The 6,101-nt window shown below is 42.7% G+C and overlaps 1 long non-coding RNA gene across 1 annotated transcript in view; it reads left to right on the forward strand.

Moving 5' to 3' along the window:
• The window catches only part of LOC117363388, a 39,035-nt gene extending 38,499 nt beyond the window's left edge, over positions 1-536 (forward strand). The window contains exon 4 of the long non-coding RNA XR_004540044.1: positions 481-536. This is a non-coding gene — a long non-coding RNA (uncharacterized LOC117363388). The remainder of the gene's footprint in view (positions 1-480) is intronic.
• Positions 537-6,101: the final 5,565 nt, after the last annotated feature.

Consider the following 6,101-nt stretch of genomic DNA (forward strand, 5'->3'; position numbering starts at 1 on the left):
TTCAATGTGAAGCTGTTCACTCTTTCTGGGAAGCTATATGGTCCACGTTTAAAGTCCTCACGAAGTGTACTGTTGATGTCTCCTATGACATTATAATTTTACGCTCCCTACATCCATGCTTTAAGAACTCTCCGTGTAAACCCAAATTGATTGACTTGCTAATCTCCGTTGGACTTCAGCAAGTGCTACAACACTGGAAATCGGCCTCCAGACTCAACTATCCCTTCTGGTGGAATTCGGTTTGTCTGTTCAAACGCTTTGAGCAATTTGCTCTGGAGAAACGTTTTCCTCTACTCAATCATTCACAGCTTCTGTTGTGGACTCCCATTGATGATTTTATAGCTACACAAAAATTGTAACTTTCTCATTGACAACATGATGTTCTTTACTTTTAGGATCTGTGTGAGTTACACTGATTGTGGTTTTGACATTTTCTGATAGTTGTATTTTTTTTTCATATTTGAAATACTTAATAAACAGATTGAACTTAAAAAAAAAAGAAAAGACAGAGAGGGCAGATGCTGGAAGGAAGAGAGTGAAAAGAAGATTGAAAGCAGAAACCAGAGACGACAAAAGGTAGAAAAAATAATTTTATTTCTATTTTGTGATTAGAATATATCAGATTTGAAATATATATCCTGCTAGAGCTGGTGTTAGACATAACTGGGGACTGCAAAACCCAGGCAGTGCTTCTTTAGCTTCCAGCTGGCTTAGGGCGCTCTCTGACCAGGGGGCAGTTGCCCTAGTTGCACTCCCCTAAATCTATTCCTATTATGTGTGACTGCAGTATTCTGTTAGCATGATATTTCTGTGTAGCATTCTGTAATAATTTGGCTTGTTCAGTTTTCTTGATAGTAGAGGGGATATATGTGAAGGGGAGGGGAGACAGGGGTTTTGTTGATCCTTGCTCTGAATTATTTGTATTTATAAAATGACAATTGTACAGAATATTGTTTCTTTTTATACTTTAATAAAATACATTCAATATAAAATCATAACTGAGGCTTTTGTGGATGAGATCAGATGATTTGTGGGGACTGAGCTTGCGGAGATGGGGCGGAAACGGGGTTTTTAAATTTTAGTCCTAGTACTTTGCCGGTCCACAAAATAATTCTTTTTTTTCTGCCGGTCCACGGGTGTAAAAAGGTTGAAGAACACTGCTCTATACTGTAATAATAGATCCCTTTGGTTATATAGTGCTCTTGTATATGATTTCTTAATGCACGTCTCTGGATACCCTCTTTCAAATAGCTTGCCAGCTAAGATGTTTGCTTGAATTTTAAAATCATTCTTTGTGGAACAAAGTCGGCGGTACCGAATAAATTGAGAGTTAGGTAAACTGTCTTTTAAATGCTGAGGATGGGAACTTGAAAAATCTAGAAATGTGTTCCTATCTGTATCTTTCCGAAAGACAGAGGTCAAAAAATTTTCTCCTTAGATAGTAATTAACACATCTAAGAATGAAGTTTGATGGGCACTAGATAACATTTCAAAATGTATAGTGGGTAAACAATTGTTCAGAAAGGACACAAATAATTGTAGATTAGACATCGAGTCTTCCCATAGTAAAAAAATGTCATCGATGTACCTACACCAGAACGATGTACACTGGAACCACATAGAATTATATACAAAATGTTCTTCAAAATTAGCCATAAAAAGATTGGCTAAAGATGGAGCACACGTAGCTCCCATGGCCGTACCCGATAACTGTTTGTAAAAAATCCCTTGAAACATAAAGTTATTTTTCTTCAAAGATACAGATAATAATTTAATCAAAAAATCTGAGGGTACTTGGAGAGGACGCATCCGTTGTTTCAGGCATTCTTCTAAAATTTCTAGAGCAGAATCTTGCGGGATGTTTGCATTTGCCATAGTAGTTTCCGGAGTTTGTTCTCTGGAAACACTGAGGTCTTTTCTCCGTAATTTCTGTTACCTGCTCTAACTGAGTCTCTGGGAAGGGGCTATAAGAACATAAGAAATTGCCTCCGCTGGGTCAGACCAGAGGTCCATCGCGCCCAGCAGTCAACACCCGCGACAGCCCATCAGGCCCATGACCTGTACTGTGATCCTTTCCTAAGCCCTTTAATCCCTCCTATCTTCTGTCTATACTCTTTCTATAACATATCTCAATCCCCCTATCCTTCAGGAATTTATCCAATCCTTCTTTGAACCCCCGTAGTGTACTCTGTCCTATCACAACCTCCAGAAGCACATTCCAGGTGTCCACCACCCTCTGGGTGAAAAAGAACTTCCTAGCATTAGTTCTAAAATTGTCCCCTTTCAGTTTCTCCGAGTGCCCCCTTGTACTTGTGGTACCCAATAGTCTGAAGAATCCGTCCCTTTCTACCTTCTCTATGCCTTTCATGATCTTGAAAACCACCACTATAATTTTAGAATATCTGTTGGTGGCTATACTTTATATAGCTAACAGTACCTTACACGGTGGCAAAGACTCTGTATGATGAGTTTTCCCTCAAATATGAGTATCTCTTATGATTTCACATTTTTATAGGTTATTCAGTTATCTATCTTCATTGCTTACTGAGCAAAAGACACAGGTTGCAATACGGAAAGAAATGCAATCGGCGCAATAATAAAGGACAATCTTTCAGAATCTTCTCTATGACTGGGAGCCCGTTTGGAGGTTACCGTGAGGTTACTCTGTCTGACTTTCGCCAAAATACCCATTCCCTCTGACAAGACAGACTGTAGATTTACATGTCTAAGAGACTTGTTAATATAAATTCCCAACGTACTCTTACACCTGTTACATCAGCCCCTAGCACAGAGCTTCTGTTTCCTATTTTAAACACTTTGCGTGTCCGTCTACATTCCTTTATGTCTGCATTTGCCGTAGTGCATGGCAACTCAACGTGATCCACAGAATGCAGAGGGGCTAAATAAAGCCAAAGTAAGCAGATGTCAGGATGCTTTGCCAAACACTAATTCTCAAGTAGACTAGTTTGAAAGTTTCATTGACTGGCCCTGACTTAACCTTATTAAGTTTTCATTCCTGTAACAATTTGACTCCCTCTAAATTTAATTTCTGCATCTGATAGACAGATAGATAAGTCTTTGTGTGGTACATTCTCAAATACAATGCTTACTGAAGAAAGTTTTAGTATAAAACTTGCGAGAACTTTGTGTTGGAAAAAGGTACAGTTTAATGTGCTGCACTTTGTTGCTGATTTGGATGTAACCTTGCAGAACTAAATATATGTTTAATCCCAGGACAAGCAGGCAGCATATTCTCATGTAGGGGTGACGTCACCGATTGAGCCCTAATACGGACCACTTTAAAAGTGCATCGCCACTTTAAGACTTTAGAAAGTTTGCGATAGCTGAACCACACATTCGCGAGTGCCTTCCCGCCCGATGTAAGATGCACGGACCCTCAGTTTTCTAGTTTCCGCGGAGCTAGTAAGACGCGCTTCAGCTTCTGTTGAAGTTTCTTTTTCATTGCTTGCCTTCCCGCTCTCACGGATTGTGATTTTTTTGTCATAATTTGTTTCCTTTTATATCATTCTTTCTTTTTTAAAACAAGGACAGTCTATTTTATTTTATTTTCCCGCCACGGGTTTTGGCCCACTAGGGCCTTATGGACTCTGCCCGTTCATGTCCCGCCCATCAACAGATTTCAAAAAGTGTGGTCGCTGTGCTCAGGCCATTTCTTTAACAGACCCTCACTGCTGGTGTTTGCAGTGTCTGGGTCCCGAGCACCATGCCAACTCTTGCTCCTGCTGCTCATCCCTTCAGAAACGCACCTTAAAAAAACGGTTATTTCAGCACAGGCTACTGTTCAGTGCCGCAATGGACACGGAGCCCAGTTCATCTCCGACACCGTCCGTGCCATTCAAGACCGCACCGACCAAAATGACACCGAGGGTGGATCCACCAACGTTAACTCCGGTGCCTCAACTCACAGTGGGTAAGCCAGCTAGAAAGCCTTCCCCTACCCCCTTTGGGCCTCAGGTCAAAGCAGCAGTGAGCCAAGTCCTGCCGACCTCGATGAAATCCAAAACACGTTCCATTCTGATTTCGGTGAGTGCCTCGACATTGTCCTCCTTATCACCGGAGCGTAGAACCACACCGGAGATACTGGCAAAGAAACCAGCGGTACCGGTGCATACTTTGAAGCAACAGATGATGAGTTGCGGAACCATTTACAGATTCTGCTCCCGACTAAAGTTTTTCCCATGTCGACATCGACTCCACCGGTGCCATCAACACCGGTTGAGCCGGCCATGGAATCTCCATCGGTTCCACCTTTGCTTGACCAGGAACCGACACCGGTCTTTTTCAACTCAGACATCACCTGACTCGACGCCGGTGAGGTCAGGAAAAGTATTGCAGAAGTTAAAAAAAACCTTCAACCTTTGGTACCAGTTCCTCGACCCTGAACGACATGAGATTCAGATCTCTTGGATGATTCAGATTCAGAACCTGTTTCATGGGTGGAATCTGTGGAGATACCATGAAGGTCATGGGGATCTCACAGAGTTGGAAGTACCTCTTGTGGGGCACCCATGGGTGTGTATCTGCCTCTAGGCTTGCTCCATGACGTCTAAGTACCGCATCCTAGTTGGTTAGTTTAGTTTATTTGATAGACTGCAAATATATACAAAAGTAAAATCTATGTGGTTTACAAATAAAAATGGGTGGAGTCAATTAAAATCAAAGATTATTGGTTAAATTGATGAACTTGACTTACAGGTACATAAGGGAAAAGGTAAAGGGGAGAGTTGCATTGTACTTTGGGAAAGAAGACGCGTAGGGATGAAAGGGGAATGTTCTGCTCTAAAATCTATTTAAATTAGAGATTAAAAATCTGTTAGGGAAGTGTTGAAGGCCAATGTAAAATAGACTTTTAATTAAGAACTAAAGGTTTTGTAAGATTGTTCTGCCCTTAGATATAGCAGAAAAGAGTTCATATTGTTGGGATGATAACGGAAAAACCTGAATTTCTGTGTATATCCAGAAATACCTGTCTGACTGATGGGACAGTCAACAAATTCTGTTGTGTAGAGTTGAAGTGACCTTTAGGGTTAATAGAGCTGCCAAGAATGAGGAGAGTCCTGATATTTGAAAAGAAAGTGTATTGAATTTAAATAGTATTTTATAGGTGACTGGAAGAATATGTAGTTTTTAAAAAAGGAGTGACATGTTCAAATTTAGAACAATTGTATAGGACAGAGATTCTCAACACACGATATATACGTGCATCATTATCAGGGGATACGCAGCGCTTCACTGTAAATCTCCCACCCTTCTGCCATCGCACAGTTTATCACCATCATCTTCTGTCCTCAGCCTTCCTGGACTAGCAGCAGCAGTTCACTGCACTTTTAACTTTCCCACACAGCGGCCGCTAGCGTTGATTTAGAGATTCCATCAGGCAGCCTTTGCTAGTGGCCCACCTCCGATGAATCAACTTTCTCTTTTCTTGGAGGCGGACAGCAAGCCCCGAGGCTGCCTGATGGAATCACTCTTCAGGACCCAATTCTTAAATCTCCGAACCCCACGACCCACCCCCCTCGACCTACCGAGGTACTTGGTGGTCCAGAGGGGTTCTTTGTGGCAAGTGTGCAGCCCTCTCGCTCCTGCCTCCTCATGGCTGCCTTCTAAAATAGCTGCCACGACCTCGCAGTGTCTCATGGCATTTCCTGTAGCACCATGAGCTGAGGCAGCTGTTAGGAGGCAAGAGTAAAAGGACCACACTCCTGCCACAGAGACTCCTGCTGGACTACCAGGTACTTTGGTAGGCCCAAGGGGTTATAGTGGGGTTGAGAGGGAAACTAAAAGGTTGGGGCCTGGAGAGGGGAAAGAACCTTGGCCATGGGTTGGGGGGAGTGGCGAGGGAGGGAAAGGGATATGTCAGACCAGGGAAAGGGGGAGGGAAGGAGAGAGAGATTCCAGACTGAGAAGGGGGGGGAGGACTACTAGGAGGAGGGAAGGAAGGAGAGAAATGTCAGACCACTAGGAGGAGGGAAGGAAGGAGAGAAATGTCAGATCAAGGAATGGAAGGGAAGGAGGGGAGAGAACGATACCAGACTGCAGGAAGGAGAGGAGAGATGCCAGACTCTGGGAAGGGGGAAAGA

Source organism: Geotrypetes seraphini, chromosome 7 (assembly GCF_902459505.1).
Source record: "Geotrypetes seraphini chromosome 7, aGeoSer1.1, whole genome shotgun sequence".
NCBI classification, from domain to species: domain Eukaryota; kingdom Metazoa; phylum Chordata; class Amphibia; order Gymnophiona; family Dermophiidae; genus Geotrypetes; species Geotrypetes seraphini.